The 12111-nt window shown below is 43.3% G+C and overlaps 1 pseudogene across 1 annotated transcript in view; it reads left to right on the top strand.

Annotated features, from left to right (window-relative positions):
- LOC311133326 (tetratricopeptide repeat protein 27-like) overlaps window positions 1–12111 on the top strand; it is a 169084-nt pseudogene that overhangs the window by 15887 nt on the left and 141086 nt on the right. The window contains exon 4 of the transcript XR_014615196.1: window positions 1167–1269. The product of XR_014615196.1 is annotated as a tetratricopeptide repeat protein 27-like (transcript). The remainder of the gene's footprint in view (window positions 1–1166; window positions 1270–12111) is intronic.

Raw genomic sequence — 12111 nt, 5'->3', positions numbered from 1 at the left:
TGTATGCGTGCGTCTGTGTGGAGTAAAGATGGTCTAGAGTTTATTTTCCTCTGGTTGCACATGTGACAGAAATGAGGTAAAACGGATTTAAGTTTGCCTGCATTAAAGTCCCCGGCCACTAGGAGCGCCGCTTCTGGATGAGCATTTTCTTGTTTGCTTATGGCCTTATACAGCTTGTTGACTGCGGTCTTAGTGCCAGCGTCGGTTTGTGGTGGTAAATAGACGGCTACTAAAAATATAGATATAAACTCTCTTGGTAGATAGTGTGGTCTACAGCTTATCATGAGGTACTCTTCGTCAGTCGAGCAATACCTTGAGATTTCCTTAATATTAGACATCACTCATTATAGAAAAATTATGTGTCCAGGTCGAGGTTTGTGTTTGCCTGTATGTATTTACTAGGAATATTGATTCAGGGAAGCAGACACCGGACCATATGGCGACACGGGCCTCATGCATCACAAATGAGAATGGAGATATCCTCCCTGACACGCAAATGGGTGTGGGAGGGGGTAAGGGAGAGGAGAGAGAAACCCTTACGTGGCTTTGAGCTGTTATTTTCCCTGCCACTTTGCGTTTTGGTCAGAGAGCTGAAAAAGAGAGAGTTGGCAATTTTTATGGCTGGATCAGCACTTAACTATACCATTGTATGTGTTAGTATGTAGGTTCTTAGGGGGTTGTCATATGTCTTCAGGTGGTTCAGGCACTAGTACAGTAGTTTATTTATTTAGTTACTTGTACTTTGAGTGACCCCATCTATGTATTGTGCCGTTTGTACAAAAGCACACTCTCTCTCATATTCACTTGCCTGTTTGTTGTTCCACTTTCCTGCTCCCCCACACACTCACTAACTCATATGGTGGTCCTCTGTAGCCCAGTGTGGTCCTCTGTAGCCCAGTGTGGTCCTCTGTAGCCCAGTGTGGTCCTCTGTAGCCCAGTGTGGTCCTCTGTAGCCAAGTGTGGTCCTTTGTAGCCAAGTTGGTAGAGCATGGCACTTGCAACGCCATGATAGTGGGTTTGAATCCCGGGACCACCCATACAAAAAAAAAAGTATGCATGCATGACTAAGTTGCTTCTGCTAAATGGCGTATTCAATCAAAAAACATATTTCACATTCTCGTCTCTCGCTTACTTGTTTCTGTTTTCTATGTTCCGTGTGTATGTAGCTGCTGCCTTGGTGGACCCTGCGCTACGTGAGCCTACACCAGCAGGTCCAGGAGGAGCGCTCCCCTCAGCTCCTCAGCCTGGCCCAAAGCAGCATGGAGAAAGGTCACAGGTCATCACTCACACACTCACAGAGCAAGACTTGCTCATGTACCTTCATGATGTTTACCTTGATTGTCATCATTCAATAAAGATTATAAATATATGGGGATCAATGTACCACCAGGGGGTGCTATGCTACCCAGTACTTTGACCATAGAAGGCATGAAGTAAACCTTTTCGTGGGTTGGAAAGAAATCGGGATTAACCACATGTTTAAATGTGGTTAATTAGAAGTCAAGTAGTGAGCAAATGTAATACTTTTCTGAAGACTGAAAGAAAACGATTAGGATAAGCCATCTACTTTTTTGGGCATATCAAATAAAAGTATCCAAAATAACCAACATTATTTCCACACGGCATGTTTGTGTTGCACTTGACTGCTTAAAAACTAACATATTGAATATTTTTACTCATGCATATTTGCAATCCAGTGTCATATGGCATTAACTTCTTCTAATGAGGCTAATTTAAACTGCTAGGTGAAAGGTATATTTATCTCTCTTTGGCCATCTAAGTCATGGTGGCCTTGAGTGGGAGGTCAGTGAGGTACTTGAGTGTCAGTATAAACACGCTGAAGAGAGTTTAGAGTGGAAATAATGCAGCTGCCGTTTCCAATTAAGTTCTTGTCTTTGAAGAGGGCTGATGTCAGCGGTGGTTTTGACGCAGAGTACCCCCAGTGCTCTTCGCAGGTTGATGTGGTGCTGTGATGTCAGCACATATTCTACAAAATGTTTGTGTGTGTCTCTGCCTCACTGTTTGTGTGAGCACTTGTCTTTGTCCGTATGTGTCTGCGTGTGTGTGTGTAGGCAAATCGTGGCAGGGGATGGATGGGATCATAACGTCTGTGTTGCTGTGTCGGCAGGCTCAGGCTAAAGTGGACATTGCTCCTCTAAATGAGAGTATTTCATTTGCAGCGGTTCAGTAGTGCTGGGTGGGTGAGGACGGCCAGGTACATTTTCCTGATGGTCTTCAAAACAGAAGGAGTCCACTTAAGGAAAACTCAGCTGTAAGCACATTCTATTCCTTTTATCTCTGGACCACCACTACACAGGACTCCCGATGAGAACTTACTAGAAAAGATGGCCAACAGGTTGTGCAGGACAGGAGACAAGTACATAAAGAACTTCATAATGTATAACAAGCTGTTACCTTTACCAAGGTGTAAGCCTTTTGTCCATTGACACAGTGCTGTAATGCATGCAACTCTTTACTTGAGTAGCAATTTTAATCCCTTTTTATCTAGATGATTATGTAGTTGTTATATGACTGATTACCTGCATCATCATTATCATGATATCGATGACTGACATTAACTTGAGACATTCTAGAGAATGTCAACATTTAACAGTCACGGTAGTGAGATCGGTCAGTTCGATCCATAATGTTGGGTTTTCTCATTGGTTGAGACTGGAAGCACCCACCGTTGACACAGAGCTGAGACATACAACTTTTATACTGAGTCTGCCATTCTGTTATTTCCCCCATCAGCATGTATGCTCCATTAGATCCAGGCCCCCAATATGAGCAATTTATTATTTCTCTCCCCATGTCTCGCTGCTCTTAATCAGTTTAGGAAGATTTGGAGTATGACTGGCTGGGCCCCAGAAATAGAATAGCATTTCACAGCAGCAGGGCTCATGTCAGCGTTGACACATACTCCGCGCTTCATATCCCCGCTTAAAGATGACATCCCTTCCTCAAACTGACAGCCGACGGCGCGTTAACAGTCCTGTTTGGAATCAGAAGGAAACAGTTTTGACTGGGAGAATTTGCCAGCCAAGGCCCTTACAACAGAAAGGCTGCTGGTGTTTTTCCTTTCTACTCGGTTCTGATTTGCTCAAAGTCAAGTTGCATTGCGTGATCTTACAAGTAGAAAAGGCAGGTTCGACGGTACCATTAGTCTGTACTGTTGCTACGCTAAATATACAAAAGTATGTGGACACCCCTTCAAATTAGTGGATTCGGCTATTTCAGCCACACCCGTTGCTGACAGGTGTATAAAATCGAGCACACAGCCATGCAATCTCCATAGGAAAACATTGGTAATAGAATGGCCTTAATGAAAAGCTCAGTGACTTTCAACGTGGCACCGTCATAGAATGCCACCTTTCCAACAAGTCAGTTCATCAAATTTCTGCCCTGCTAGAGCTGCCCCGGTCAACTGTAAGTGCTGTTATTATGAAGTGGAAACATCTAGGAGCAACAACGGCTCAGTCTCGAAGTGGTAGGCCACACAAGCACATAGAACGGGACCGCAGAGTGCTGAAGCGCGTAGTGTGTCAAAATCGTCTGTCCTCGGTTGCAACACTCTACTGAGTTCCAAACTGCCTCTGGAAGCAACGTCAGCACAAGATCTGTCGTCGGGAGCTTCATTAAATTGGTTTCCATGGCAGAGCAGCCACACACAAACCTAAGATCACCATGCGCAATGTCAAGCGTCAGCTGGTGTGGTGTAAAGCTCGTCGCCATTGGACTCTGGAGCAGTGTAAACACATTTTCTGGAGTGATGAATCACGCTTCACCATCTGGCAGTCAGACGGACGAATCTGGGTTTGGTAGATGCCAGGAGAACGCTACTTGCCCGACTGCATAGTGCCAACTGTAAAGTTTGGTGGAGGAGGAATAATGGTCTGGGGCTGTTTTTCATGGTTCGGGCTAGGCCCCTTAGTTCCAGTGAAGGGAAATCTTAACGCTAAAGTAGGGCTGGACGATATATCGAATGAATTTGATTAATTAAAATTGGTTTTGGCTCGATATTCCAAATGCCTGTATCGCAAGAATCAAGGTTTTGTTATTTTTCGTTTTTCTGAGCTTTTGTCCGCTTTTTCTCGTGTTGTATTTTTGGTCTTGTCTCTTTCGCTCCTTCTGTGCTGTGTGCACCTCCCCATTTACACTAGAGATCTGTATATAATGAAGAGATGCATGTCTCCACCCTAACAATGGGGGGAGTCGTCCCAAAGGCTTGAAGGCAGGCGACAAGCTTAGGTCCAAATTAAGCCCATAGAAAAGCATTGGGCTTATTTTGGACAGATTTTAGCGAGTGAAACCTCTTGCTTCTTCTATGGTTTACACACACCAAGCCCCTCCCCCTGCCTCTCACGCCAACAAAGTTGAGAGATCACATCTTCCTCTCTGACAAGCGGTTTCAACTCGCTATTTGCATTTGAGGTTTGGTCCAACAGAATCTGTCATATGGACTCCAACACATTGAGACATTATTTTTACTGTAATAGAGGAGAAGTTAACCTTTCGAACCATACCCTGTTTGTTTCAACTCCTCAAATTTCGAGCAGAGCAGACACTACTAAAACGGATGTACCATTGAACATTCATTCTGAAAAATGAATGCGCAGTTTGTCGCACACGCATTACGGTACCACGTATCGCTTGCAGCATTTTAGTCAAATAAAGATTGTTATACAAGCTGTTTGGATGACTGTTTTATAAATGTGCAATAAGCATTAAACAATTATAAGGAATTGGTAACTCGTTCTCATTCTGAGAAATAAGTTATGCCACTTGATTTCAACATCTGAACAAAGTGGACAGGGTATCATGTTGTTCAAACAGTTGGAGATCGACAGAAGGTTGTGTTCTTAACAATTCAACTGTTTCGCCTTGTTAGCTGAATTCAGAGCTTGTGAAATTATACCTAGATCCAAATTGGCTAAACTTGAAATATCTATATATATATATATATGTGTGTGTGTGTGTGTGTATACACTACCGTTCAAAAGTTTGGGGTCACTTAGAAATGTTATTGTTTTTGAAAGAAAAATATTTTTTTGGTCCATTAAAATAACATCAAATTGATCAGAAATACAGTGTAGACATTGTTAATGTTGTAAATGGCTATTGTAGCTGGAAACGGCTGATTTTTAATGGAATATCTACATAGGTGTACAGAGGCCCATTATCAGCAACCATTAGTCCTGTGTTCCAATGGCACGTTGTGTTTGCTAATCCAAGTTTATCATTTTAAAAGGCTAATTGATCATTAGAAAACCCTTTTGCAATTATGTTAGCACAACTGAAAACTGTTGTGCTGATTTAAAGAGGCAATAAAACTGGCCTTCTTGAGACTAGTTGAGTATCTGGAGCATCAGCAATTGTGGGTTCGATTACAGGATCAAAATGGCCAGAAACAAATAACTTTCTTCTGAAACTCGTCAGTCTATTCTTGTTCTGAGAAATGAAGGCTATTCCATGCGAGAAATTGCCAAGAAACTGAAGATCTCGTACAACGCTGTGTACTACTCCCGTCACAGTACAGCGCAAACTGGCTCTAACCAGAATAGAAAGAGGAGTGGGAGGCCCCGGTGCACAACTGAGCAAGAGGACAAATACATTAGTGTTTAGTTTGAGAAACAGACTCCTCACAGGTCCTCAACTGGCAGCTTCATTAAATAGTACCTGCAAAACACCAGTGACAACGTCAACAGTGAAGAGGCGACTCCGGGATGCTGTCCACATACCTTTGGTAATGTAGTGTATATTTTACACTCTAAATATAGGGCTCCAGAATTGAAGATTTATTATTTTTCAATAGATATTAATTTGCTCACATATTTTGTGTACAAATATTGCCCGGGGATAACGTTTTTTTATATTGAATTTCCCATCATCGACTAATTAATTTGGGGCCAACGTCAGCAGCGTTGGAGTCTCTCTCTCCCCCACCTGGAGGATGAAGTCAGTCAGCCTACCAGTGGAACTCCTGTCTGCCTCAGACCCTAGGAGAGACGTAAGCAGGAAGGATCAGCCCTGCCCCACCTTGGCCTGCTACAGGGGCTCTGTGTGGGCTGAGGCACCTGGGCATATCCTGGTGGGAGTGGGGGATATAAATATTGGCACTGGTGCCAGGCAGGGATCTAAACATTGGGGCTGGTGCCAGGCAGCCCGCCCTCTCAATGGCTATAGTGAGCACTGCGTTGAAAGCCCTAATTTCCTCAACAATGGGAGGCATCCCTAGAGAACCCATGGTAGGGGGATGGATGAGAGATTTAATAGAGGAAGAATGTCTTTATGTTCGCACATTGCAGCAACGCTCCACCTTTCCCGCATGGAGCTAATATGATGATCATCAGTGGTGTGCTAATGGAATGAGTGGGCTGGCTAGAGTTGCTGTTAGTGAAGTTGGATGAGAAGAGGCACTGGTACTGAATACAGCACTGGCTCCTGTAGTGAATAGCAGGGCATTGGACTACTCGGACAGTGTGATACGTCCTATCAGTTTGGCTGTCAATAAAGAAGTCTGTTTTCCATGTCAGACACACCACACCGTCCTATCGTCTTGTCTATATGCGCTCAATGGTCCGGCAGAAACAAGGAAGGAAAACCGCAGAAGAACGCAGGGGCCGGGGTTGTTTGAAAAACCCAAGCAGCCTTGCTGACACCTCCAGTGCCCAGCCAGATCTATGCCACATACAGCTAGGGTAGGAATCTGCTCCAGTTTGAGAGTTCGCCAAGCGCCGTGGCCAGCCTGTCACTGCTGCTGGGCTGCTGACGCCAACCCCGCTTTCAAACACATTGCATTAATGTTGGGGACATTTTCATGGGAGCAGCTCTGCTGAGGTTTTCACACATAGAAGGGGATGTTAGGTTCGGAACGCAATCCCTCTCAATATTTGCTCCCTTCTCTCTTAAGTGTTTTTTTTGGTCACAAATGGAATTATGTACTGCCATATTGTAAAATAAAATTAATTATTGTTCGCTGAGACATTCTCTAATAGTCATAGTTCATCTTAGAAAAATCCATGTCCTCTGCATTCTCCAAAGTGATGGTTGATTGAGCATGACTAAAACACCTAATACAGGTGATACAAACACAGGTGGTTTGCACCTCTCACTGTTGACAGATTGAGTGCCAAAAGCCCCCAGTGTGGTGGTGCTGTGAAGAAATGACTTGGCTTGGTTGTTCCCTGTTGGCATATGTGGTGGTTCTATTGGCTGCGCTGTACTTTGCGCTCATTCCCACTGCGGTGGTGGGCAACAAATCACTGAAGAAAGACATTACATAGTACCTATTGTTTATGTTTATACCACAGAATTGTTGAATACTCGTATCTGATTGGCTTGAAAGGCGTTCTAGAATGGGCATTAAATCCAGATAACAGGGCAGTTGGAAAAGAGATTGTGACACCTTGCAATCATGACTCAATATGCGCCTACACATGCAGACCGTACTACTTGCTACAAAGAAACAGAAAGCTAAAATGACAACCACACAAACCAAAATTGTATACATTGGAACCGCAGGTCCAACGAAGAAAAACTTAGCTACCTAGCTAGCATTTATTTGTTTTTGCAGACATATTTTTTTGGAGCATCTGATGACCTAACATGGTGAGGGATGAACATGAATTTCTCCTGTCCCTGCTGTTGCAGTCATTACGCAAGTGGCGGTATGCTGTCAAATCTTCCCACATGTTTTCTAGTTTGCCCAGCTGTTTTTAGCAACAGATATTTTTTTTATTCAGTTGTCATATTTGCAGGCTCGCTAGCAATCAATTATTTAGCTGGCTTCTAGCCTAGTGTTTGATATACAATGCGATCTCCTCGTAATGAACAGTGTTGCGTGTCCTGACGAGAAGGCAAACTTTTCTAGCTATGCCAGGCAAAATCAGGCATCCACTCGTTATGGATATATCCAAATGAATGTTAATAGAAAACCGCTTAAACTAACGCAAATGCAGCGCCTTTGCTGTTATTCTGGCTGCAGAGGTTGTGGCTGTGTTAGCTGTAGCTATTTGGCTAGCTAACAAGCAAGGGATTAGAACGTTGCCGGAACATATAGAACAAACAACTGGGTCGCGTTATCTAGTTGCAAAAATAAATAAATAAATAACATACATACATACATACATACATACATACATACATACATACATACATACATACATACAGTACCAGTCATAAGTTTGGACACACCTGCTCATTCAAGGGTTTTTCTTTATTTTTACTATTTTCTACATTGTAGAATAATAGTGAAGACATCAAAACTATGAAATAACACATATGGAATCATGTAGGAACCAAAAAAGTGTTAAACAATCACCTTTGCCTTGATGACATATGCTGAGCACTTGTTGGCTGCTTTTCCTTCACTCTGCGGTCCAACTCATCCCAAACCATTTCAACTGGGTTGAGGTCAGGTGATTGTGGAGGCCAGGTTATCTGATGCAGCTCTCCTTCATTCTCATTCTTGGTAAAATAGCCCTTACACAGCCTGGAGGTGTGTTTTGGGTCATTGTCCTGTTGAAAAACAAATGATAGTCCCACTAAGCGCAAACCAGATGGGATGGCGTGTTGCTGCAGAATGCTGTGGTAGCCATGCTGGTTAAGTGTGCCTTGAATTCTAAATAAATCACTGACAGTGTCACCAGCAAAGCACAATCACACTTCCTCCTCCATACTTCACGGTGGGAACCACACATGCAGAGATCATCCGTTCATCTACTCTGAGTCTCACAAAGACAAATTTGGACTCCAGACCAAAGGACAGATTTCCACCGGTCTAATGGCCATTGCTCGTGTTTCTTGGCCCAAGCAATTCTCTTCTTCTCATTGGTGTCCTTTAGTAGTGGTTTCTTTGCAGCAATTCGACCATGAAGGCCTGATTCACACAGTCTCCTCTGAACAGTTGATGTGTCTGTTACTTGAACTCTGTGAAGCATTAAGGCTGCAATCTGAGGCTGGTAACTCTAATGAACTTATCCCCTGCAGCAGAGCTAACTCTGGGTCTTCCTTTCCTGTAGCGGTCCTCATGAGAGCCAGTTTCATCATAGCGCTTGATGGTTTTTGCGACTACACTTGAAGAAACTTTCAAACGTTCATGTCTTAAAGTAATGATGGACTGTCGTTTCTCGTTGCTTATTTGAGCTGTTCTTGCCATAATATGGACTTACCATGTCACAAGACAACTGATTGTCTCAAACGCATTAAGAAGGAAAGAAATTCCACAAATGAACTTTTAACAAGGCATACCTGTTAATTGAAATGGATTCCAGGTGACTACCTCATGAAGCTGGTTGAGAGAATGCCAAGAGTGTGCAAAGCTGTCATCAAGGCAAGGGGTGGCTACTTTGAAGAATCTCAAATATAAAATATATTTTGATTTGTTTAACATTTTTTTTGGTTACTACTTGACTCCATACGTGTTATTTTTTAGTTCTGAAGTCTTCCCTATTATTCTACAATGTAGAGAATAGTAAAAATTAAGAAAAACCCTTGAATGAGTAGGTGTGTCCATACTTTTGACTGGTACTGTACATACATACAGTGCATTCGGAAAGTATTCAGACCCTGTGACTTTTTCAACATTTTTGTTACGTTACAGCCTTATTCTAAAATTGATTAAATTGGGTTTTTTCCTCATCAATCTACACACAATACCCCATAATGACAAAGCAAATCTATGTATTTGGGGAGTTTCTCCCATTCTTCTCTGCCGATCCTCTCAAGCTCTGTCAGGTTTGATGGGGAGCGTCGCTGCACAGCTATTTTCAAGTCTCTCCGGAGATGTTCGATCGGGTTCAAGTCCGGGCTCTGACTGGGTCACTCAAGGACGTTCAGAGACTTCTCCCAAAGCCACTCCTGCGTTGTCTTGGCTGTGTGCTTAGGGTCATTGTCCTGTTGGAAGGTGAACCTTTGCCCCAGTTTGAGGATCTGAGCACTCTGGAGCAAGTTTTCATCAAGGATCTCTCTGTACTGTGGTCCGTTCATCTTTCCCTCGATCCTGACTCTTTCCCTCGATCCTGACTAGTCTCCCAGTCCCTGCCGCTGAAAAACATCCCCACAGCATAATGCTGCTACCACCATAGGGATGGTGCCAGGTTTCCTCCAGATGTGATGCTTGGCATTCAGGCCAAAAAAGAGTTCAATCTTGGTTTAATCTTGACATAATCCTGTCTCGGAGCTCTACGGACAAGTCCTTCGACCCCATGGCTTGGTTTTTGCTCTGACATGCACTGTCAACTGTGGGACCTTATATACAGTGAGGGGAAAAAAGTATTTGATCCCCTGCCTATTTTGTACGTTTGCCCACTGACAAAGAAATGATCAGTCTATAATTTTAATGGTAGGTTTATTTGAACAGTGAGCGACAGAATAACAACAACAAAATCCAGAAAAACGCATGTCAAAAATGTTATAAATTGATTTGCATTTTAATGAGGGAAATAAGTATTTCACCCCCTCTCAATCAGAAAGCTTTCTGGCTCCCAGGTGTCTTTTATACAGGTAACGAGCTGAGATTAGGAGCACACTCTTAAAGGGAGTGCTCCTAATCTCAGCTTGTTACCTGTATAAAAGACACCTGTCCACAGAAGCAATCAATCAATCAGATTCCAAACTCTCCACCATGGCCAAGACCAAAGAGCTCTACAAGGATGTCAGGGCCAAGATTGTAGACCTACACACGGCTGGAATGGGCTACAAGACCATCGCCAAGCAGCTTGGTGAGAAGGTGACAACAGTTGGTGCAATTATTCGCAAATGGAAGAAACACAAAATAACTGTCAATCTCCCTCGGCCTGGGGCTCCATGCAAGATCTCACCTTGTGGAGTTGCAATGATCATGAGAACTACACGGGAGGATCTTGTCAATGATCTCAAGGCAGCTGGGACCATAGTCACCAAGAAAACAATCGGTAACACACTACGCCGTGAAGGACTGAAATCCTGCAGCGCCCGCAAGGTCCCCCTGCTCAAGAAAGCACATATACAGGCCCGTCTGAAGTTTGCCAATGAACATCTGAATGATTCAGAGGAGAACTGGGTGAAAGTGTTGTGGTCAGATGAGACCAAAATCGAGCTCTTTGGCATCAACTCAACGTGTTTGGAGGAGGAGGAATGCTGCCTATGTTCCTAAGAACACCATCCCCACCGTCAAACATGGAGGTGGAGACATTATGCTTTGGGGGTGTTTTTCTGCTAAGGGGACAGAACAACTTCACAGCATCAAAGGGACGATGGGCGGGGCCATGTACCGTCAAATCTTGGGTGAGAACCTCCTTCCCTCAGCCAGGGCATTGAAAATGGGTCGTGGATGTGTATTCCAGCATGACAATGACCCAAAACACACGGCCAAGGCAACAAAGGAGTGGCTTAAGAAGAAGCACATTAAGGTCCTGGAGTGGCCTAGCCAGTCTCCAGACCTTAATCCCATAGAAAATCTGTGGAGGGAGCTGAAGGTTCGAGTTGCCAAACGTCAACCTCGAAACCTTAATGACTTGGAGAAGATCTGCAAAGAGGAGTGGGACAAAATCCCTCCTGAGATGTGTGCAAACCTGGTGGCCAACTACAAGAAACGTCTGACCTCTGTGATTGCCAACAAGGGTTTTGCCACCAAGTACTAAGTCATGTTTTGCAGAGGGGTCAAATACTTATTTCCCTCATTAAAATGCAAATCAATTCATAACATTTTTGACATGCGTTTTTCTGGATTTTGTTGTTGTTATTCTGTCTCTCACTGTTCAAATAAACCTACCATTAAAATTATAGACTGATCATTTCTTTGTCAGTGGGCAAACGTACAAAATCAGTAGGGAATCAAATACTTGTTTCCCCTCACAGGTGTGTGTGTGTGTGTGTGCCTTTCCAAATCATGTCCAATCAATTTAATTTACCATAGATGGACTCCAATCAAGTTGTAGAAACATCTCAAGGATAATCAATGGAAACAGGATGTACCTGAGCTCAGTTTCGAGTCTCATAGCAAAGGGGCTGAATACTTATGTAAATAAGGTATTTCTGTTTTCACTTTGTCATTATGGGGTATTGTGTGTAGATTGAGGATTTTTATTTATTTAATCCATTATAGAATAAGGCTGTAACGTAACAAAA

This window comes from Coregonus lavaretus, assembly GCF_964263955.1.
Source record: "Coregonus lavaretus genome assembly, chromosome: 1".
Taxonomy (NCBI): Eukaryota; Metazoa; Chordata; class Actinopteri; order Salmoniformes; family Salmonidae; genus Coregonus; species Coregonus lavaretus.
Note: the sequence above shows the minus strand (reverse complement) of the source record. Positions and strands in the feature narration are given on the sequence as shown.